Source organism: Microcaecilia unicolor, chromosome 1 (genome assembly GCF_901765095.1).
Source record: "Microcaecilia unicolor chromosome 1, aMicUni1.1, whole genome shotgun sequence".
Lineage (NCBI taxonomy): Eukaryota > Metazoa > Chordata > Amphibia > Gymnophiona > Siphonopidae > Microcaecilia > Microcaecilia unicolor.
In genome coordinates this window covers 678769607-678794716 of record NC_044031.1, presented here as the reverse complement: position 1 = coordinate 678794716, position 25110 = coordinate 678769607, and positions in this window count along the sequence as shown.

Here is a 25110-nt window from a genome sequence, read left to right as displayed (position 1 = left end):
GTGGATAGACGGGGGGGGGAGGACATATCCTGGATGGAAGGGAGAAAGAGGGAGAGCAGACCCTGGATGGATGGGAGAGAAAGGGCACATGGTAGATGGAAGGGGCAGAGAAAGAAAGGGCACATTCTGGATGGAAGGGATAGGAAGGGCAGATGGAAGGGGCAGAAACAGAGAGAGGTGAGATCCTGGATGGAAGGGAGAGGGTGAGATGGCAGACCATGGATGGATGAGAGAGAGAAAGGGCAAATAGTGGATGGATTGGGCAGAGAGAGAAAGGGCAGACCCTGGATGGAAGACAGAGAAATGGCAGAGGATGGAAGGGCAGAGACAAAGAGGGCAGATCCAGGATGAAAGCAAGAGAAAGGGCATACAATGGTTGGAAGGGGGAGAGAGAGGACAGACAGGGGCATACGGTGGATGGAATGGGCAGAGACAGAGAGAGCACACACTGGATGGAAGGGAAAGAGGCGGCAGACACTGGATGGAAGGGAAAGAGGGCAGATGCTGGATGGAGGGGCAGAAAGAGACAAGCCAGACACTGTATTGAAGGGGCAGGGAGAGAAAGAAGGCAGACACTGGATGGAAGGGGCAGATGGTGGATGGAAGGGAGAGAGTGAAGAGAAGATGAGGAAAGCAGAAACCAGTGACAGCAAAGGTAAATAAAAGATTTTTTTATTTTTTTCTGCTTTAGATTAAAGTACTATTGTAACTGTGTTAATACATGTTTATAAATAGAAAATGGAAATAAAGGTAATTTTTTATTGGACTAATTTTAATACATTTTGACTAACGTTCAGAGACCAAAACCCCCTTACTCAGGTCAGGACAGGATACTGTAATAGCAGTATACAGTATTGACCTGAGGAAGGAGGTTATGGTCTCTGAATGCTAAATGTATTAGTCCAATAAAATGGTATTGTCTTGTTTTCCTTATTTGTTTTATTTCTATTTGCTAATTTGTAAAGTGGGGATTGGTATTTGCTAGTTTTTTCAAATTTACATCTGCTATCTTTATATTTTGCACAGTACTAGGGGACATACATCACTATCACTGTTTCTGTGGTGTTGCATTGTATGCAGACTCTGCCTTCTTGGGGTTCAGTTTAATTTTTGTCTAAATATTTATATTGTTTATATTTTATTTAAAATTTGCTATACTGCTAATGCTCACTAGCAGGTCTTAGCGTTCACAATGATTAAAACCAGTTTGTGGTTACTTATTCTATAGTAGATTAGGGTGTATCTGTGTCTGTGAAAAAGACATGGTTTTCTGTTGGCATTGACTATGCAGGATCGACGATCTGTGCTATTCTTGCTGGTTTAGTTTTACAATAGATGTTTGATGTTCTACTGCTCACTGCAATGTTTAAGATGCTGCCTTTTCCTAGGTACACTCTTGTGTGACTCTTAGAAGTTACTGCTTAAGATATGGTAGAATTGCTTTGTAGGTCCTGGATTATATTTGTTGTATTTTGTATTCTCAGTATGTATAATACTGGATTGGGGGGGGTGTTAAAAAATGATCGGCCCCGGGTGTCAAATACCCCAGGTACGCCACTGTCTGCAATGCATATTTATGAGTTAGATTTGCATGTAATGCCTCCATTGCCTGAAACTTCACTCTTAGGTATTCTGGACCTAATACATTCACTGACTTAAAGTCTAAACACAAGAGTTTCAACTAAGTCCATTCCTCTACTGGAAGTCAGGTATTGTAATGTAAGACCTTCAGAAAAGGTCTTACACGACAATACCTCTTTCACTGAAGAAGCAACCACAAATGATAAAAGTTGCTTCGTGGCAGCCCATAGAGTGGCTGTTGCAGTACTGGATACATATGGAGATGGGATTTTGATCTTTTATGATGGATTGGAGGATGAAGAAGTGGTGGGCTCTTTTTTGTACATCGCCCACCTGGCATTTTAAAAGATAACAGCTCCAACTTGGTACCCACTATCTTTCTTCTCCTATGGCCAGGAATATATAATATTCCAACTTTTGTGATGCAAAAAAATAATCCACTGTGAGATTTACTAATCCATGGTAAATTCTCCTGTATAAAATAGCCTACAAGTATGCCATTTTACCGTGGGTTAATAACTAGCCCTAAGAATGAAATATTGAGAGCTAAATCCCAAATAAATAAAGGAGAAAACGTTCTGGTAGCCCAGAAAACAATTATTTCATCCCAATAAGGATAAAGGATAAGCTGTCATTTTTGTGTATGTGCTCACTAATGAGTTCCATGAAGGCATCAATCCCTCATTCTCTGTGAGTAATGCATCCTGTAGCCTCTCTTTACAGGTATTTCCATGGTAGAGTGAGAGGTATGTTGTTACCATGCATAAAGTAAATCATATTTCAGTGAAGGGTAAGAATCTTATCAGCTCTGCATGTTCCTTTAAGATCTGCTTAATGTTACAATCCTTTTTTAAAGTTTTATGAATAAAAGCCTCTGTTTATGTTCATTTGTGCGCGTTTGCTCAGTTTTCAGTTAGGCTCTTTTATATTTTGTACAGCTGTTGAATGAGTTTAAGGTACTTGGCAGCAATGGCGCAGCCAGACCTGACATTTTGGGTGGGCCCAGAGCTAATATGGGTGAGCACTGTGTATATAGGTTTGAGTAGTGTTTCTTGGGATACTACAAAATAATGCTTTAGAATGCACTTGATGATGGATTTCTATGTAGTGTACCCAACAGCTGCACTGCAGAGCCCACCTGCACCCAGAAACCCACCTACATAAAATTTAAAACTTTTTAAATTTTAACCCGGGCACTGCAGACCATCCCCACCCAAAAAACCCACCATCTGTTTAAAATTTAACCTGAACACTATTAACATTTATTGTTGGTGGGTTTCTAGGTGGGGGTGGGCTCTTCACTGCCTAGGACAAAAGTATATTTAATGATTAAATATACTTTTCTTTGCCCTAGGCAATGAAGAGTTCACCCTCCACCCAGAAGCCCACCAGCAGCCAGCATTCATTTTGATTACACGTCGTACATGTTAAAAACCATTTATTTTACCTGGGCAGCTGCTTGCATATGGTGCAGAGCATTGTGCTACACTCCATGTGTGCATGTGCTGGCTCCTGTGCCTGTTGTGGGGCCACGCGGGGGGGGGGGGGGGGGGGGGGGGAAATCGATCAATATCAAAAGGTTGATTGTAACTTAAAAATGATCTGCGAACTAACGAACTTCCGCAAACTACTGAAGACCCATCTCTTTAACAAGGCTTACCACAAAGATCAACTAATGTGAATATACATAACTCCTCCACACATATTCAGAACTGTCTTATAATATCTGCTTGTAATACTACTATCATGTCTTATCATTATTATGTTACCAAAGATTCTTCTGTAACAATAAATGTCCATTTTCTAATATATTTCCATTACTCATGATGTATTTTAAGCCACATTGAGCCTGCAAAGAGGTGGGAAAATGTGGGATACAAATGCAATAAATAATAAAATAATAATAATAACTTGATCCAGCGAGGGCACCCGTGATCCGGCACAGTGGAGGAGCCACGACACAGCCGGCAGCCTTTCCCATGCAGCACTGCGACGAGCAACAAGGCAGAGCAGCTTACAAAATGGAAGTTAGCGAGGTGAGGGAGTAGCGGCACTAACATACAGCCCTTAATGGCATACCGTGACTTCCACATTCAGGACCCAACCTGCACCGCACTAAAAATAAGAACATTTTAGGCAGGTAGGAGGAAGAGGACCTCCTGGGAGAGCTGCCGGCTGCCTAAAAACAGATGGGAGGTGGCTGAGCTGCGGAAGAAAGACTGTGCACTTCTGTGCCTAAACTGGGTGGGCCCGAGTGGAGATTGGGTAGGCCTGGGCCCACCCAGGCCCAACTGTAGCTATGCCCCTGCTTGGCAGCCATAGCCAACCGAAGAGTCCCTCTTTCTGCATGAGACTACAATGAGTACCAGTTACATTCTTAAAAGTAAATTCCTATTCTGGAAAAAGAAAAAAGAAATGGTCTCTGCTTTGCTTTGCTATCTTTATATCTGTATTACAATTTACATACTGTACAAGTAAATCAGCGCAGTTTACAATTAAAACATACATAGTAGAACACCAAACAAAACAATAAAAATACAAAACTTACAATCTCCTCTATCCCCCTTACCACATAAAACTTTGGACTGCCCAACCACCCTCAGGAACAAATACATTTTTAACATCCTACAAAAGTTTTTGATATCCGGCTGTAACCAAAAATCCAAGGAAGCATATTGCACTAAGTGGGTGCCATCAGAGAAAACATCAGGGTTGATATTCAAAGTGAGTTAACCTGATAAGAAAGACTCTAAAATGGTTAAATCATGATGACCAGACCCTGAGGGAATATTTGGCGGCAATTATCCGGATAGTGCCACTGAATGTCCCCTCTAACTGCTAAAGCCAATACCAGCTATTATGTGGATGGTCTGAGGGGGGAGCATACTCAGCCCTTAACCGGTTAAGTTAAGTTAACTAGGCAAATAGGCCACATAAATAGCAGTCCCACCTTTGTCCATATTTTTTTAGCACCCCCTCACAGCGTCACAGCCACCTTAAACCCCATAGTAGTCACCCTTTCAAAAATTAAATGCAGCTACAGTAGATTTCCTTTGCAAGTTCTTCCCAGATAGTAGCTCAGACTTTATCATGTTATGATCATTGTTTCCCAGGGCACCCAACACAGCCATCTCTTGCACTATGCACTGCATGCCACCCAGATCCAAAATGGCTCCCCCTCTTGTCAGTTCCTGGACCATTTGCTCCAAGAAGCAGTCGTTTATTACATCTAGAAATTTTATCTACCTGACACTCTCTGATGTAACATTTATCCAGTCAATATCGGAGTACTTGAAATCACCCATTATTATAGTGTTGCCCAATTTGCTAGCTTTCCTAATCTCTGTAAACATTTCTTCATCTGTCTGTTCGTTCTGTCTCAGCGGACTGTGGCACAGCCCTACAAGAATACTCCTTCCCTTCACACACGGATGTTCTATCCATAATGATTCCACACTGCTATCTGTTTCATGTGGAATGTTTATTTTATTTGACTCAATTCCCTCTTTAACATATAGCGCAATTCCCCCCCCCCCCCCCTCCAATTTGATCTTCTCTATCATTGTGATACAATTTGTACCCTGTTAACACAGTGTCCTATTGATTATCCTCTTTCCACCAAGTCTCTGAGATGTCTATTATATCTACCTCATCATTTAGTGCTATATACTCTAACTCTCCCATATAATTTTTTAGGATTCTAGCATTTGTGTACAGGCACTTCAAATTGTGATTTTTTTCCTTTGATCCTACAAGCCGCTTAGAAGTTGAAGGGGATAATGTGCATCATTTATCCTACTATCTCACTAAACACACCTGGCTTTCTTTCAGCATTGTTGATACCTCTCTAATGGGATTCCCTAAATGTCCTATTTCAATAGTATCCTTCAAGGATACTCCACACCAAACAATGCGCTCTTGGGTGACTGTCGGCTTCCCCCCTCCCCTCACCCATTCTAGTTTAAAAGTCATAGACCCTTTGCTAGGGCAAAGACTTTATGTTAGTGTTTTGACTTTGATTCCCTGAAATTAAAGATAAAAGACCATTGTTATTGCCGTAGGAAGGCCAGAGGCATACTTAAAGGGTCAGATGCCTAAACTGAAGCTGTAAGTTAAATAAGGCGTGCAAGAGAGCACTTAGACCTTGAAAGACAGAGTGAAGTTCATCTTTGCTGTAACTCCCCTCCAGGTCCCTTTGTTAAAATGGGACCGAAAACGTTGAACTCTTGTAGAAGGGTGATAGCAGCTGCCTACAAAGAGAGAAAAAAGGCTGCAAAGTTAAGAAATAATATTGTAAAATGTTCATCTGTGCTGCTATTGGAAATAGGAATGATTTGCTGAAACACCTCATGAAATGGAATCAAACATGATTTAGGAGACAATCAATAGAATCACAAGAACATAAGAATTGCCGAACTGGGTAAGAGCAACGGTCCATCTAACTCAGTATCCTGATTCCAACAGTGGCCATGCCAGCTCACAAGTACCTGGATGAATCCCAAAAAGTAACAAGATTCCATGCTACCTACCCCTATGGATAAGCAGTTATAGAATTACACTCACATTTTCCTTTGAGGCTTGACAGAGGAAAAACTACTGACAGAGATTTGCACCTAATTTTTCTGCATATACATCTTCTCTTTAAAATAAGCATGTTATTGTCTCCTCTGACCTACCCCCACCACATGACTGCCTACTTTTCCAACAGGTAAAAATCAATGCATTGTGAACCCTGCCCATATTTTTACCCAAGGGAAAGATGGGCAGTTGTTGGGCAGCCTCTTTACCTAGGTAAATGGCTTTTGAAAAATTTCCTTGGTATTATTTCACAGATTGCTAAGATGTAATTGCACCCTTCTTGACATAATAAACCATGGCTTCCTTATAATTTATGCTAGGGAGTGTGACAACTGGTGCAGCAGCACATTCTGCATGATTCGTGAAGAGAGTGCTCAGTATTTTTTGCAACAGGACATCCCTTATTATTGGTGAGCATGCTCATTCAACTCTGCCTCAATATGATTGGTGCACCAGTACATTTCCTATGACAGGTAGAGAGTGTGCTCAGTCCAGAGCAGGTTCAAGAGTATCTAATGCCTAGGAGCATGGAAGCCAACTTTTCAAAATTATTGGGGGTGCTAAGCCCAGTGGAAATAACTCCTCCCTAGACATATACAAGAAATTTTCTAAATATTGGGGGTGCTCAAGCACCCACAGCACCCACAGAGCCGGCTCCTATGCCTAGGAGAACCTTCAGCCATGCTACCTCTATCTCCCCAGGGGCAGTTTAAGAAGCTTCTCCCCTGTGTCCACCATCACCTCTATCCCTCTATCCCCCAAGTGTCCACATCACCCCATCCTTACCCCCTCCAAGTGTCCAGCCTCCCTTCCTCCCCTCCCTGAGATGTCCAGAATTTCCTCTTGCCTTCCCTCACTCCACCCAGCGGCATCTAGTCTTGTTTAGCATCTCCCCTAGAGGCCAAAAGAATTTCAGTTTCAGTTTTGGTGTCAAAACTGGCCTGAAATCTGGATTCGGCCAGGCCTCGGTTTCAGCTAAAACTGAAACCTTCCTCCCCAACCACAAGTGCCACCTTCCTACCAACCAAAAGCTCTGCCATCACCCAAAGGAATTGGTGAAAGCTTTTCTGAGAGGGGCTGTAATTGCTTTTTTGTTTTGTAGTTAAATGGTTTGAATAATTGCCTTGTAGTTTTGAAATGTGGGCCTGCCAGGCACAGTGAGACCCAGTAGCTGGGTCTAAGGCAGATCTTTTGGCTGCACAAGCCATCCTTAAAAACATCAAGTCAGATGGTCCACAAGGTCCCATGTGAAGAACAGATAGCAGACCAATAGAGGTCAATCAGACGTTAAACTGAGTTACTATAACACTTGGAATAGAACATTGTTTTTTACTAATCTAAGGGCCTTGTTTTTGCACAAACTTTTTAGTGTTTGCTAAAAATTAGTATGCACTAGTGCTTAAGACACCCATATGATCATAATGGGTATCTCTATCGTTAGCGCATGCTAATTTTTAGAGTGCAGTAAAATGTTTGCATGCCTATAGCGCAGCTCAGTAAACAGGGCCCTAAATGTTATAGTAACTCCAATAAATGTCTAATTGACCTCTATTGGTCTGCTATCTGTTTTTTGCAAGCCACCCTTAATACATTGCTACACTGAAAGACTCAGAGATCGCTGTTTTTGTTAGCAGTATAATTCTACCAAAACGATAATAAGACTGATGTCTTCCATTATCAGAGATTGGGAAGACAGTCATTGTTACAACTTGGGAACAGATCAGTCAGGTTTTCCAGGATAACTATTCATTTCTGTACAGGGAGACATGTGGAGGGGCATTATCGAATGGGGCGCCCAAGTTTTCATGAGGGCGTCCATCTTTCATTTCGATAATACGGTCGGGGACGCCCAAATCTCAACATTTAGGTCAACCTTAGAGATGGTCGTCCCCGGTTTTCAGCCATAATGGAAACCGAGGATGCCCATCTCAAAAATGACCAAATCCAAGCTATTTGGTCGTGGGAGGAACCAGCATTCGTAGTGCACTGGTCCCCCTGACATGCCAGGACACCAACCGGGCACCCTAGGGGGCACTGCAGTGGACTTCAGAAATTGCTCCAAGGTGCATAGCTCCCTTACCTTGGGTGCTGAGCCCCCCAAACCCCCCCAAACCCCCCCAAAAACCCACTCCCCACAACTGTGCACCTCTACCATAGCCCTAAGGGGTGAAGGGGGGCACCTACATGTGGGTATAGTGGGTTTCTGGTGGGTTTTGAAAAGCTCACATTTACCACCACAAGTGTAACAGGTAGGGGGGGGATGGGCCTGGGTCCGCCTGCCTGAAGTGCACTGCACCCACTAAAACTGCTCCAGGGACCTGCATACTGCTGTCATGGAGCTGGGTATGACATTTGAGGCTGGAAAAAAACCTTTTTAAAGTATTTTTTAGGGTGGGAGGGGTTGGTGAGCCCTGGGGGAGTAAGAGGAGGTCATCCTCAATACCCTCCAGTGGTCATCTGGTCAGTTCGGGCACATTTTCACGGCTTGGTCAGAAGAACAAATGGACCAAGTAAAGTCGGCCAAGTGCTCGTCAGGGACGCCCTTCTTTTTTCCATTATCGGCCGAGGACGCCCATCACTTAATCATGCCCCAGTCCCGCCTTCACTACGGTGCCGACACGCCCCCGTGAACTTTGAATGAAAAAATACAAACTATAATCATGTTTTTTGAGGGTGGGAGGTGGTTAGTGACCATTGGGGGAGTAATGGGAGGTCATCCCTTATTCCCTCCAGTGGTCATCTGGTCATTTCGGGCAACTTTTTGTGCCTTATTCGTAATAAATACAAAAAACTTGGGTGTGGAAATATATAATTGTAAGATAATAGTATAGATAGAATGTATCTCCACAAAATGAAAATGTGACAAATATCCAACAATGTGACTGTTGAACAAATTTAATTAGAGGAAAAAAGGCCTCACAGAGCTCCTAGATGTATCACGTCAAACAGAGCTGAAACTGGTCATAAACAGACCCTCTGTTCATCATCGGCCAAAAACCTCATGGACTGTGTGCAAGGACTGGATAGTTTGCACACAGTCCATGAGGTTTTTGGCCGATGATGAACAGAGGGCCCGTTTATGACCCATTTCAGCTCTGATTGACATGATACATCTAGGAGCTCTGTGAGGCCTTTTTTCCTCTAATTAAATTTGTTCAACAGTCACATTGTTGGATATTTGTCACATTTTCATTTTGTGGAGATACATTCTATCTATACTATTATTCGTAATAAAAACAGGTCTGGGTGAAAACATCCAAGTTTTAGTCCTGGACGTCTTTGCTTTTTTCCATTATGGCTCAAAGACGTCCAAGTCTTAGGAACTCCCAAGTCCCGCCTCGACAATGCCTCCGATATGCCCCCTTGAGATTTGGACGTCCTTGCGACGGACTTCTGAGAAAGACATCCAAAATCAGGTTTCAATTATACTGATTTGGATGTCTCTGTGAGATGGACGTCCAAGTGCCGATTTATGTCACTTTTTGGACATCCATCTCTTTCGAAAATGAGCCTGATAGTAACATAGTAAATGACGGCAGATAAAGACCTGAACGGTCCATCCATTCTGCCCACAATGAATATTCATGAGAGAGATTCGCATGCACTGCCTCCACTGCATGCAAATCTCACTCATGAATATTCAGTGTGGATATCCTGAAAACCTGACTGGCTGGGGTGCCTCTGGGACCAGGTTTGGGAACCACTGTCCTAGAGCTTACAGTTTTGAGTCCATTTTTTAAATTGTGTTTTACTGGTGATTTTTATATGTTTTTGTTTTTTAGGGGGTATTAATGACCATAACTTGCTATGGAGCTATTTGTTTCAGCCACATTTCAACACAACCAAATGTTCCCCTGACCAAGGCAGAAACCATGGTACAACCTGTCACTGGCTAAAACAACGAACCAATGCTATTTCTCACTGATTTCTCAGCACGTAGACTGGTCCTATCTAAGAATGGGCAGAAATGTCTTCTGAGACTTGGGGATTCTAAAAAGACAATTCTATAACTGTGAATATGCAGTTACACACACCTTGAGTGCATGCCCATTGCACTACACTGCATAAGTGCTATGGTGCATAAATGAGAGAGAGTCAGTAGCAAAAACAGGAAATAAAACTCTACATCCGTACAACAGCAATCCGTACAACTTTTTAGAAATAGAGGATGACACAAGAGATGATCAGCCATGGGAATGAAGTCAGGAAATCTTTATTAAAAGCACCAGCAATACTGACTGGGCACAGGCCATGTTTCAGTGGGCGCAGCCACCTGTGTCAGGGATCACATGATTTATGTAGTCAGATTTGTGACCCCTGACGCAGGTGGCTACACTGAAACATGGCCCTTGACACTTTTGATTGCATAAATGCGAGACAACATACACATGAACAGAGAGCATGGATGGACCACAGGTACTGTGCCAACTTATGTTCACGAAGTGAATTCTTTATATGGCATCAAAAAAAATTGGCGCGGAAAAAAAGTGCTATTCTATAAGCCACGCTTAAAATTAGGCATGATTTATGGAAAAGAGCATATGCCTGGGAATCACACCTAACTTTAAGTGTGGCCATTTGCACCAACTGAAACATGGCGCAAATATACATACCTAAATTAAGCGTGTATCTCCCTTATTCTATGACAATGTACATAAATGCTAGGAATGTCCCTGTTCTGCTCATGATCTTCCCCATTTCCGCACCCCCTTTTTTTACTTGTGCATAAAACTCCAATTATTGGGCACACTTATCTCATTATTCAATTAAATTGTGTGTGCAAATTAGATGCACACACAAATTTGCACACACAAATTTTGGCAACTTAGGGGGATAACTTCTAGAATACACTCTTAGGCATGCCGACATACATCGCCCTAGACCTGATCACTACATGTAGGTGGGTCAAAGATAACTTGCACCAGTATTCTATAATAATATAATATAATAGTCGGCACCTAACCCTTACTGTTCAGTGAATCCAGACTGCCCCAATTTGACTGCCCCTATCGGACCGACCGTTCACTTGTCTATTAGATTGTAAGCTCTTTGAGCAGGGACTGTCTCTCTTTGTTAAATTGTACAGCGCTGCGTACCCCTAGTAGCGCTCTAGAAATGTTAAGTAGTAGTAGTAGTAGTATAATAGAATATTGGTGCCAAGATGCCATTATAAAATTGGCCGTCAGTGCACAGCATTGAGAAGCCTAACTTGAGGCAGCAAGTTATAGAATCGCCCTATAAGTGTACCACAGCAGTCGGTAGATCTGTGGAATTACAATACACTTGTCCATCCCTGAAATCTGTTTGATTTTTCTTGTTTTCTAGCACTTTGTCTCTTTCCTCTTCCTCCCTCTATCCTGTCATCTCTCTCACTTTCTCTTTTTCTATTTGTCTCACCCTGTAAATTAAGAAATCTCACTCACGCACAGATATGATTAGTGGATTTATGATCCTGGCACCAGTTAACTCGGTACAGATCGCTTAGGAACAGGAAGAATTAGGGGTTACAGAGGATGGGCAGACTGGATGGGTCATATGGCCTTTATCTGCCGTCATGTTTCTCTGTTTCTATGATTCAGTTTGTGCCCTCCAGTGGATAGTGAGGAATCTTCCAGGCACAGACTGTGTGATTCAAGTCATGCTGGAGGTGTCAGATATAGATACCCCCCTTGGAAAAGGGAAATAGAAACTGACAGATGCAATGAATTAGTGGAAGGGTGATTGATTTTAGCATTCACCTTACTATATATTTGTGTCTCTTCCAATCAGCTCACATCTCGCCTGCTGGTTACCTCCACATCAAGAAGCTCTTCTTTCCCTCTCATTAATTTCTTACCCTACAGAAAATGTTTCAAGAATTTAAAGGGACCACATCAGCAGCACATAGCCAGTTTCAAATGTATCACAGCAGCTGTTGTTAAAATTGTTTAGCATTTTTTTAAATTTAAGGCATTTAGACTCCCTGGGAAGTGTGCACTCAGGTGGGAAAAAGCAGAAAAAACAAATGTAAAGTTGATTACAGATGATCATACACAAGGGAACCGGGGTAAAAGAAGACTCATGAAGTTCCTTTCTCTGGAAATTTACTAGCGATGATACAAATAGCCCATATAGTTGTACAGCATACAGTTCTTTAATATGTGCACTTTATAGAAATTTTCAAAGAGAAACAAATAGTGTCTCTGAAAATATATGTAAAGAGCATGCACCCAAAGTAACTGCATACTGACCCCTTGCTGTTTTATGCAGGCTGCCAAAAGAAGGAAATAGTAAACATACATAGCAACATAGTAATATAGTAAATGACAGCAGATACAGACCTGTACGGTCCATCCAGTCTGCCCAACAAGATAAACTCATTTTACATGGTATGTGTTACTTTATATGTATACCCGAGTTTGATTTGTCCTTGCCTTTCTCAGGGAACAGACCATAGAAGTCTGCCCAGTACTGTTCTTGTACTAATTTCTGAAGCAAACGTCGAAGCACCTTAAAATTTACACTCCAGCCCATCCCTATCTATTCAGTCACGATCAGGACATAGACCGTAGAAGTCAGCCCAGCTTCCGTTTTGTTTCCCCAATTAACGGCGTCACCACCCAATCTCCGCTAAGATTCCATGGAACCATTCCTTCTAAAGAGGATTCATTTGTGTTTATCCCATGCATGTTTGAATTCCATTACCGTTTTCATCCCCACCACCTCCCGCATGAGGGCATTCCAAGTATCCACTACCCTCTCCGTGAAAAAATACTTCCTGACATTAGTCCTGAGTCTGCCCCCCTTTAACCTCAATTCGTGTCCTCTAGTTCTACCACCTTCCTGTCTCTGAAAAAGGTTCATTTGCAGATTAATACCTTTCAAATATTTGAATGTCTGTATCATGTCACCCCTGTTTCTCCTTTCCTCCAGGGTATACATGTTCAGGTCAGCAAGTCTCTCCTCATATGGTTTGCAACGCAAATCCCATACCATTTTTGTAGCTTTTCTTTGCACCGCTTCCAGTCTTTTTACATCTTTAGCAAGATACGGCCTCCAAAACTGAACACAATACTCCAAGTGGGGCCTCACCAATGACTTGTAGAAGGGCATCAACAGCTCCTTTCTTCTGCTGGTTATACCCCTCTCTATGCAGCTTAGCATCCTTCTGGCCATGGCCGTCACCTTGTCGCATTGTTTCTTCACCTTTAGATCCTCTGACACCAACACCCCAAGGTCTCTCTCCTGAGTCGAGCTTACTAATCTTTCCCCTCCTATCCGGTATCTCTCTTTTGGGTTTCTGCACCTCAAGTGCATCACTCTACACTTCTTGGTATTAAATTTTTTTTTAATTGCATTTTTCATATTTGTACAACTCCAAAATAGAGAAGATTGAAAAAAGGAAAAAAAAATCACATTATTACAGTAATTTTAAATTATGTCATATACAGACATTAAATGAAATAAATTAACAACACTTTCGTCCATAAAGTTTGGAAATAGTATCCAAGATATAAGAAATTATTATCATCAAATACATATTTGAGGAAACAAGAAAATAATAGTTTACTGCTTCCCAGCAATTCCTTTCAAGCCTATCTTAACAGTGCACGTCAGTTACCCTACTGTTACCACTATTTCTTCTCTGCTTAACAAAAATTCCTCTAACTGTTTGAGCTCAAAAAACTGAAATTGTTTAGACTGATACAAAATACGACAGATACAAGTAAATTTCAAAATAAAACTCACTCCAAGAGCCAGGGTCCTGGCTCGAAAGGCCAGGAAAGCCCCGTGCCTTTTCTGAGTTTCTCTAGATAAATCAGGGTAAATTCTGACTTTTGAGTCCAAAAATTGAGAGTTCAAATGTCTAAAGGAAAGTTTCAAAATAGCATCTCTGTCCATTTCAAGCGCAAATGTGACCACCACTGTGGTTCTCTGAGTAATGATTTCCAACGATGATTCTAGAAATGCTGTCAAGTTCATAGCTTCTCCTACTTGTGCTTGTGAAATTTCTCCATCTTTCTTTTTGTTAGCTTGCAAATATTGCGCACGTATAATAGGAGGAAGTGATTCACTTGGCATTTCCAATATTTCAATTAAATACTTTTTAACCATATCTATTGGAGATATCAATGGGGATCGTGGAAAATTAGTTAATCTCAAGTTCAGTTTCCTTACTTGGTTTTCCAAATATTCTAATCGCCGGAAAGTATAGTTCCAGTCTCTTGTTGTAACTTGTCCCATTGTTTCCAATATTTGCACTTTCTCTTCCAATTGATTTATTTTAGAAGAACTTTGGGTAGCCGTTTGAGCTTGTAATAGGGCAGCCTCTGATAACATTTTTATATGCTCCTCATTTTTCCCAACCGATTTTAAAAGAGAAGTATGTAGTGTGTATGTTAGGTCCCAGAGTGACTCTAAGGTCACAACAGCCGGCTTTTCCACTTTACCCGAACTAGAGCCAGAAGTAGGAGTGCTAAGGATTTGGTTCAGGATACTCACAGTTTGAGGTGGTAATGAGGAAATACAACTTCCTGAAGTCACTGCACCTTGCAACTCCACCGGTGTGGGCTGGCTCCCACCCTGAAAAACAACAGTCCCTCGTGGGTTCAGTGTTTCAGGCCCAGCCTCCGCTCCTCTTCCTCCTGGCTGCGGGGGGGGGGCCGCTCGCTGGACGGGGCTCAGGGAGACCCCGTTGACACTGCTGTCCAATGCCGTCGCGTCAGCTCCGATAGTAGGAGAGGAAGTTTGCCTGGGAGCGGTCGAGACGCCGAACTGCTCCAAAGTTGCTTGCCGTCGAGGGTTAGACCCAGCGCCAAGAGCGGGAACCTCTCGCACTTTGCCTCTCCGTTTCCCCATTTTTCACAGGGCTCGGGAGAGCCTCGCGGTCCGGACCTGGAGAGAACCTCGGCATTCGTCCTTAGCGGTAAACCTCTAGGCAGCCATCTTGGATCCGAATCTTCTTGGTATTAAATTTTAACTAAATACAAAAAAATAGATATCTATTATGTCTCTGCCTATAGTGCAATAATAAAAGCCAAGTGGTGTTGCCACATTATCTTTTCCTTCTCTTTCATGAAATGAGGTTGAAGGGGGGCAGACTCAAGAAAAATGTCAGGAAGTATTTTTTCACGGAGTGAGTGGTGGATACTTGGAATGCCCTCCCGCGGGAGGTGGTGGAGATGAAAACAGTAACGGAATTCAAAAATGCGTGGGATAAACATAAAGGAATCCTGTTCAGAAGAAATGGATCCTCAGAAGCTTAGCAGAGATTGGGTGGCAGCACCGGTGGTTAGGAGGCGGGGCTAGTGGTTGGGAGGCGAGGCCAGGGCTGAGCATACTTCTACGGTCTGTGCCCTGAAAATGGTACATACAAATCAAGATCAGGTATACATATAAAGTAGCACATATGAGTTAATCTTGTTGGGCAGACTGGATGGACCGTACAGGTCTTTTTCTGCCATCACCTACTATGTTACTATCCTGCTTATTTTCGAAGGAGAAAGACGGCCATCTTCCGACACAAATCGGGAGATGGCCGGCCTTCTCCTGACCGGCCAAATCGGTATAATTGAAAGCCGATTTTGGCCAGCTTCAACTGCTTTCCATCGCAGGCCGGCCAAAGTTCAAGGGGGCATGTCGGCAGTGTACCGCAGGCAGGACAGGGGCGTGGTTAAGAGATGGCCGTTCTCGGCCGATAATGGAAAAAAGAAGGCCGGCCCTGACGAGCATTTGGCCGACTTTACTTGGTCCCTTTTTGTTCACGACCAAGCCTTGAAAAGGTGCCCGAACTGACCAGATGACCACCGGAGGGAATCGGGGATCACCTCCCCTTATTCTCCCAGTGGTCACCAACCCCCTCCCACCCAAAAAAAACATATTTGTTTGCCAGCCTCTATGCCAGCCTCAAATGTCATACCCAGCTCCATCACAGCACTATGCAGGTCTCTGGAGCAGTTTTTAGTGGGTACTGCAGTGCACTTCAGGCAGGCGGACCCAGGCCCATCCCCCTACCTGTTACACTTGTGGTGGCAAATGGGAGCCCTCCAAAACCCACCTGAAACCCACTATACCCACATCTAGGTGCCCCCCGTTACCCTTTAAGGGCTATGGTAGTAGTGTACAGTTGTGGGGAGTGGGGTTTGGGGGGGCTCAGCACACAAGGGAGCTATGCACCTGGGAGCAATTTCTGAAGTCCACTGCAGTGCCCCCTAGGGTGCCCAGTTGGTGTCCTGGCATGTGAGGGGGACCAGTGCACTACAAATGCTGGCTCCTCCCATGACCAAATGGCTTGGATTTGGCCGGTTTTGAGATGGCCGCCATTAGTTTCCATTATCGGCGAAAACCAATGTCGGCCATCTCTAAGGGCGACCCAAATGTTGAGATTTGGCCAGCGCCGACCGTATTATCGAAACAAAAGATGGCCACCCATCTTGTTTCGATAATACGGTTGGGTACGCCGCTTTACGGGGCCGTCATTAGAGATGGGCGCCCTAATAGATGGGCTCCCCCGTTCGATTATGCCCCTCTATGTTGCTATCAGGCTCATTTTTGAAAGAGAAGGACGCCCATCTTTCGACACAAATTGGAAGATGGGCGTCCTCACAGGGTCGTCCAAATCGGTATAATCAAAAGCCAATTTTGGACGTCCCCAACTGCTTTCCGTCGCAGGAACAGCCAAAGTTCAAGGGGGCATATCGGAGGCGTAGTGAAGGCAGGACTTGGGCGTGCCTAACACATGGACGTCCTCGACACATAATGGAAAAAAAAAAGGCGTCCCTGACGAGCACTTGGATGATTTTACCTGGTCCTGTTTTTCTTACGACCAAGCCACAAAAAGGTGCCCTAAATGACCAGATGACCACCGGAGGGAATCAGGGATGACCTTCCCTTACTCCCCCAGTTTTCACTAACCCCCTCCCACCCTCAAAAAATATCTTTCAAAATATTTTTTGCCATGCTCTATGCCAGCCTCAGATGTCATACTCAGGTCCGTGACAGCAGTATGCAGGTCCCTGGAGCAGTTTTAGTGGGTGCTGTCACGTCCCTCACCTGTTCGATGCTCCTCCCGGCTAGGTCATCCCACAGTTCCATCTGAAAAGGACGAGGATCAGTCTTAGGAGGGTCTGTTTCTGTTTCCTATTTCTGGCAGCCGTCATCTTGGTTGGATCATCTTGGATAGCTCAAGAGTCATAGCCATCTTGGATAGCTCTAGGGGTACAGCCATCTTGGATCGATCATCTCTTAGGAAGCCATCGTGGAGTAACGAGGACAGGAAGGAAGCCCATATTTGGTCCTTTGAGATCTCCTGTGGGGGCAGCCATTTTGGATTCAGCTGAGGATGGTTGACTCTGATTGCCTTACTATTTAAAGCCTTGCCTTCAGTCCTTCGGCTTCTATTCAGTTCCTGGGTAGTTGCAGTGCAGTTGGACCTTCTTGTATTTGTTCCTGATTTTTGACCTTTGCCTGTTTTGGACTCTGTTATTTGCTGCCTGACCTGACTTCGGACCGAATCCTGACCATTGCTTGTTTGCTGCCTGCCCTGACCTCAGACCGAATCCTGACCATTGCTTGTTTGCTGCCTGCCCTGACCGCAGACCAGATCCTGACTACCTCCTTCTGGGTATCTGTTTTCCACCCGTGTCTTTCCTGGGCGACAACCCCGGGTGGCTCCAGAAGACCTGTAGACCACCCGCACCTGGAGGCTCAACTTCCAGGGAACAGCGGCCTTCCCAGGCGAAGATTCGGAGTTGTCCGGCCGCCTTCCGACACCAACGTTGGACTCAGCTAAGGTGTGGGATCAAGGCACAAGGGCTCACAGTCTGACAGGTGCAGTGCACTTCAGGCAGGCGGACCCAGGCCCATCCCCCTCCCTACGTGTTGCGTTTGTGGAGGAAACAGTGAGCCCTCCAAAACCCACCCCAAATCCACTGTACCCACATCTAGATGCTCCTCTTCACCCGTAAGGGCTATGGTAGTGGTGTACAGTTGGGGGTAGTGGGTTTTGGGGGGGCTTAGCACACACTGTAAGGGAGCTGTGTTCCTGGGAGCAATTTATGAAGTCCACTGCAGTGCCCCCTAGGGTGCCCGGTTGGTGTCCTGGCATTTCAGGGGGACCAGTGCACTACAAATGCTGGCTCCTCCCACAACCAAAGGGCTTGCATTTGGTCGTTTATGAGATGGGCATCCTTGGTTTCCATTATCGCCGAAAATCAGAAACAACCAAGTCTAGGGACGACGACGACCATCTCTAAGGATGACCTAAATTTCAAGATTTGAGCGTCCCCGATTGTATCACCGCAACGAAAGATGGACGTCCATCTTGTTTCGATAATACAGGTTTCCTCGCTCCTCAATCGGGATGTTTTGCGAGGATGTCCTCAACAAAACGTGGGCGTTCCTTTTGATTATGCCCCTCCACGTCACATGTAATAATTAAAACTAACCTTAGATCATATAAATACATAGAAAACATGGTTAAAAATTAAAACCTAGTAATAGATTTAAGTAACATAAACCATGAAGTGCCTAACTCTGTTTTTCTTATATGGGTTCAGTATGCCTGTACAGAAACTATATATAGATTATGCGTGGACCCTTTATATATGTTCTGTGTTCTTGGGGAGAGGATTTTGGAGAAGCTGATTTTACAGCCACAAACACCACATATTTGATTTGTAGCACCCGGGTGACCCTTCAGTATTGAGGAGTCTACATTACACATATGTAGTTGGTAATTTATAAGAGCTCTGTGATGTTATGTATATTTGTTGTTAATTTGATGATTTATTATTATTGTCAAGTGTTTTAATATGCACATACTAGATGATATCCAGCATCAAGGAGAATTGCTTTACAATGATCATGGGATCTTCATTTTTCAAGGCTCTCCCTCGAGCCTCAGTGCAAGCATCAGAGTTACACTCCTGTTTAATGTGAGCTGAGAAAAAAAGGTAATTTGCATATAGCTCTACTCAAAACCCAGGGAAAGAAAATCTGTTTCTATCCCCTCAGAAGAGGTAGTCAAGAAATACCTCTCTCTCTCTCTCTCTCTCTGCTTCACACCTGAGTGACCTCATCTAATCTTGGATTAATTTGCAGTGTTCTGCCAGCAACTGACATCTCCTACTGATTACTCAACACAGCTCCCAACATTAGGACTGTTGCGGGACTGAGCAACATTGTTATCTTGCTACTTGCTCCCTTTTCTTCGCTTTAGTCCTCTGTCTTTTTAATTCTCATTTTTATATTTTATATTCGCTTTTTTTCATTATTTTACTAGGACAATTGCTATTTTGGTTTTCTATGTTTTGCTAGATTTTATTTTTTTGTTATGGAGTGGAGGAATAGCCTAGTAGTTTGTGCAATGGCCTGAGAACCTGGGGAAGTAGGTTTAATTACCACTGGAGCTCCTTGTGACTAGGCAGCTCAATTAGGGGCCCTTTTACTAAGGCACAGTAGGCTAAATGCAGGCCTACCACGCAGTAAAAGGGCGTGCCCATGGGCAGAGAGTTGGCATGCCTGCGCTAATCAGGTAGCATGGGTACATTATCAATTTGCGCAGGAGCCCTTACTGCCTCCTAAGCAGGTGACGGTAAGGGCTCCTGCACTAATGGCCACGCACTAATGGGGAAATTAGCACGTGGCCATTTTTAAAAAATATGGCAAAAGGTAGCCATTTTACCACTACACTAAAAGTGGCTGCAATACACAGAAAATCCACATGCTGACACCACCGCCGGCCACTTTTTAGCGTGGCTTGGTAAAAAGACCTCTTACTTCTCCATTGCCCCAAGTACAAAATAAATACCACAGAAAGGTGTATATCAAATCTCCTTTCCCTTATTTCTTTTTGCCAGCCTTCAGGAATCCTTTTACTAAAGCTTAGTGCACTAAATGCTAAGAAGCATAATATAAGAGTAGCCATACTGGGTCAGACCAATGGTCCATCTAGCCCAGTATCCTGTTTCCAACAGTGGCCAAGCCAGGTCACTAGTACCTAGCAGAAACTTAAAACATGGCAACATTCCATGCTACAAATCCCAGGGGAAGCAGTTGCTTCCCATGTCTGTCTCAATAACAGACTATGGATTTTTCCTCCAGGAATTTGTCCAAATCTTTTTTTAAACCCAGATTCGCTAACCGCTGTTACCACATCCTTTGGCAACGGTTCCACAGCTTAATTATTCTTTGAGTGAAAATATATTTCCTCCTATTTGTTTTAAAAGTATTTCCATGTAACTTCCTTGAGATCCCGTAGTCTTTGTACTTTTGGAATGAGTAAAAAATCAATTTACTTCTACTCATTCTACACCACTCAGGATTTTGTAGACCTCAATCATATCTCCCCTCATCCATCTCTTTTCCAAGCTGAAGATCCCTAACCTCTTTAGCCTTTCCTCATACGAGAGGAGTTCCATCCCCTTTATCATTTTGGTCTCTCTTCTTTGAACCTTTTCTAATTCGCTTTCTCTTTTTTGAGATACGGCCCTCACACACTAAGCTTTTGTAAAAGGCCCCTTAAGATGGGCCCCTTGTTCAGTACATCTTTTTCACTTGATCTGAACTCTCTATGTAGCAAGCCCTGGAACTCACTTGCTTTGTAAATCTGGAGTACACTTTCACAGCTTGTCATGATCGTAACTAGGGCTCAGTGAGGGGCTCAGCCACTCAGAATGGAAAGCAAAAAAAAAAAAAAAAAAAAATTGGTTGAACTGCAAGCATGAATAGGCAGCATATGAAAAGCAGTTAAGGGGCTTGTGCGGGGGAGGGGGGGGCATTCACTGACACTCATCAGCACTTAACTGGTCAGTGCCACTGAATATCAGCACTAGCCGCTAGAACTGTAGCCAGATATTTTGTAGGTAGTCCATGGTCAGAGTCAGCACTTATTACGGCTAAGTTAAGCAGACAAATTGGACTGCATAAAAAACAGACCTATCTTTATTCAGTTTCATTTAGGCAGTTAAGTCCTGAGGAGTGGCCTAGTGGTTAGGGTGGTGGCCTTTGGTCCTGCGGAACTGAGTTTGATTCCCACTGCAGGCACAGGCAGCTCCTTGTGACTCTGGGCAAGTCACTTAACCCTCCATTGCCCCATGTAAGCCACATTGAGCCTGCCATGAGTGGAAAAGTGCGGGGTACAAATGTAACTAAAATAAAAATATCATAATTAACTTGGTAAGGGATAGCCAGTCACACAAAGCCAGCAGTTGCCCCGACATGGCCCAGCATCAAATATCCAGGCATAACACCAGGGGCAACCAAAAGACCACTGCTGGCAGAATATTTTCCTTTACATATTTACGTCTCTAATTTCCTTCCATAATGCGGTTTGATTTGCTTTCAGCTGCATCTTGCTTAGTGGCATATTTTTAGCTGGTGTTTCATGTTGGTTAGAATAGTTAGCATATATTTGTGTATTTTGCAATATATGAAAAACCTAGATACTCATGTAGATCTGTGTCTTTTATGTGGCTTGAGGACTCTCACACTTATAATCTAATAGGTGATCGCTGAGTAAACATCTGGGGATGAATCTGAAACATTCGTGAGCTGCTTACATGAATTTGCTTCTTAGCAACTCATTAATGCACTATGGGGTAAAATCTGTAAGTGGCTCCTAAAAATCGTTGCCAAAAATGTTACGCATTGAAGGGCCCTTTTACAAAGCAGCGGTAAGCCCAACACTGGCTTACCGCTTGCTAAAAGGGAAGTACCGCCGGGCTACCGCAGCAGCCCGCCAGTAGTTCCCACCTCCAGCGTGTGCCGTTTCTGATGCTATGAAAATATTTTAAATTTTGTAGCACTGGTGTGTACCCGGCGGTAATTGGGCAGTGCCATATGCTGCCTGTTTACCGCCAGGGTAGCACGGGAGCCCTTACCACCACCTCAATGAGTGACGGCAAATGCTCCCACCCAAAATGGGTTCATGACAAGTGCTTCTCTTGCCACATGTCCATTTCTTTTTTTTAAAAAACCCTGCCTTTTACCCACTGTGGTAAATGGGGGCTTTGGCGCCCCCACCACCCTCCCGAGGTCGCTGCCGCCGCCGCTCCACCCCCCCAAGGTCGCTGCCGCCGCCACTCCCCTCCTCCACCCACCCCCTCCATCCGCCACCGGGCCGGGCCCCCTGCATTGAAATCACAGCACCTCTCAGCTCCGTGTGAAAGTGCTGCAGGCAGTAGGGCAGCAGGGCAGCAGATCGCCTCCCTTCGGCCCTCCTTCCCTCCTTGCATCCTGCCCCCGCGGAAGTTAAATCAGACGAGGGCGGGACACAGGGAAGGAAGGAGGCCCGAAGGGAGGTGATCTGCTGCCTGCAGTGCTTTCACACGGAGGTGGCAGACAGTCGACGACGGAGGGCGGGTGGGACTGCAGCGCTGGGCCCCCCTTGGAGGCACGGGCCTGAGGAATTTTGTCCCCCCTGCCCCCCCCCCGGCGGCTATGCTGATGCCAGCACAGGCCCCCTTTTGCTGCAGCTTCGTAAATCGATCCCTGACTGCTATTCTATAAAGGGTACATTTATAGAATAGTGCTTAGGGCACAAACCCCTGTCAAGGAGCCGGGTATGACATTTCAGGCTGGCAAAAAATGTTTTAGGTTTTTTTTGGGTGGGAGGGGGTTGGTGACCACTGGGGGAGTAAAGGGAGGTGATCCCCTCTTCCCTCCGGTGGTCATCTGGTCAGTTGGGGCACTTTTTCCAAACTTGGTCCTAAAAATAAATGGACCAAGTCCGGCCGGCGAAATGCTTGTTCGAGCCGGCCTCTTTTTTTCCCATTATAAGGCGAAGCCGGCCATCTCGTACCCATGCCCACGCCCCGCCCCTCATCCCACCTTTACTACCCTACCAACATGCCCCCTTGAATGTTGGCCGGCGCCGCGACGAAACAGCAGTTGAAGCCGGCCAAAATCGGCTTTTGATAATACCGATTTGGCCGGGATCAGGAGATCGCCGGTGATCCCTTTCAAAAATAAGCCTGATAGTATGCGGTATGTTGTCCAGCTGTCCTTACACCTTTGTCTTTACTTCATGTTTATTAGAACCAACTAAGCAAACACGTATACACACATTCTTAATGGTTAGGATATTGTTACCTTTTAAAAAAATATTAATCGTGTTACATTGTTGCTGTTTTTTATTTTGGACTAGGAAAAAAGGCCCGTTTCTGACAGAAATGAAACGGGCGCTAGCAAGGTTTTCCTCGGAGTGTGTGTGTGTTTTACAGAGTGTGTGTGTGAGAGTGAGTGTGTGTGACAGAGCGAGAGTGAATGTGTGAATGTGTGTGACAGAGAGCGTGAGACTGTGTGCGAGAGTGTGTGTGTGTGAGAATGAGAGTGTGTGCCAGGGGCCCTCTCCCTCCCAGTTTCAGGGTCGGCCCCTCCTGCAAGGTCCAGTGTCCGCTCTCCCTCCCTCCCTCCCTCCCACCCACCCAGTTCCAGGGTCGTATCCCCCCCTCCCCCAGTTTTAGGGTCCCCCCTCCCTCCATCCCAGTTTCTGGGTCCGCCTGGCCCCCCTCCAAGTTCCAGGGTCCGCCCCCCTCCAAGTTCCAGTGTCCGCTGTCCCTCCCACCCACCCACCCTGTTCCAGGGTTGTTCCCCCCTCCCAGTTTCTGGGTCCCCCCTCCCTCCCTCCATCCCAGTTTCTGTGTCCGTCTGGCCCCCCTCCAAGTTAGTTCCAGCGTCGTTGCCCCCCTCTCTCCCTGTTCCAGGGTAGTTGCTCCCTCTCTTTCCCTCCCCTCCAGCCACCCACCTGCAACGTGGTGAAGCTGACTCCGTGGCTGAAGTGAAGGGGGGTTTTTTTCTTCATGTTCGTCGCTCTGTAGCCATCTCTGTCGGCCACACCCTCGTGCCTCTGATAGGTCCACCGCCCTCGATGTCAAAACGTGATGACATCGAGGACGGCGGACCTATCAGAGGCGCGAGGGTGGGGCCGAGAGAGATGGTGACAAAGCAACGAACCTAATGATCCTAACGAACCCTTCACTTGAAGCCACGGAGTCAGCTTCAGAACATTGAAGGTGCCTTTTATTATAGTAGAGATGTTTTTGAAAACATTATCTATCTTTTCTTGGCTGAAACAGATATGTAATGGAATAGGTATCAGGTTTTTTTGATGCTTGGAGTTTCAACACTTTTCCCACAGTACCAATGTGATACTTTCTTTTTTCAGTTCATTTTTTGATCATTTCAATTTTATTGTGATTTGAGATCTAACTCTGACTCATTGTGACATCTTTGACATGAACGGATTTACGGTATGTTTTTAAGTAAATTATCTTTTTACATTTTATATATTCATCTCCTTTATAGGTCTGCTAGGTACGGATGGGGAGAGGGATCTTGGGGTGATAGTATCTGAGGATCTGAAGGCGATGAAACAGTATGACAAGGCGGTGGCCGTAGCTAGAAGGTTACTAGGCTGTATAGAGAGAGGTGTGACCAGCAGAAGAAAAGAGGTGTTGATGCCCCTGTACAAGTCGTTGGTGAGGCCACACCTGGAGTATTGTGTTCAGTTTTGGAGGCCGTATCTTGCTAAGGATGTAAAAAGAATTGAAGTGGTGCAAAGAAAAGCTACGAGGATGGTATGGGATTTGCGTTACAAGACGTATGAGGAGAGACTTGCGGACCTGAACATGTATACCCTGGAGGAAAGGAGGAACAGGGGTGATATGATACAGACATTCAAATATTTGAAAGGTATTAATCCGCAAACAAACCTTTTCCGGAGATAGGAAGGCGGTAGAACGAGAGGGCATGAAATGAGATTGAAGGGGGGCAGACTCAAGAAGAATGTCAGGAAGTATTTTTTCACGGAGAGGGTGGTGGATGCTTGGAATACCCTCCCGCGGGAGGTGGTGGAGATGAAAATGGTAACGGAATTCAAACATGCGTGGGATAAACATAAAGGAATCCTGTGCAGAAGGAAGGGATCCTCAGGAGCTTAGCCTAGAATGGGTGGCAGAGCTGGTGGTGGGA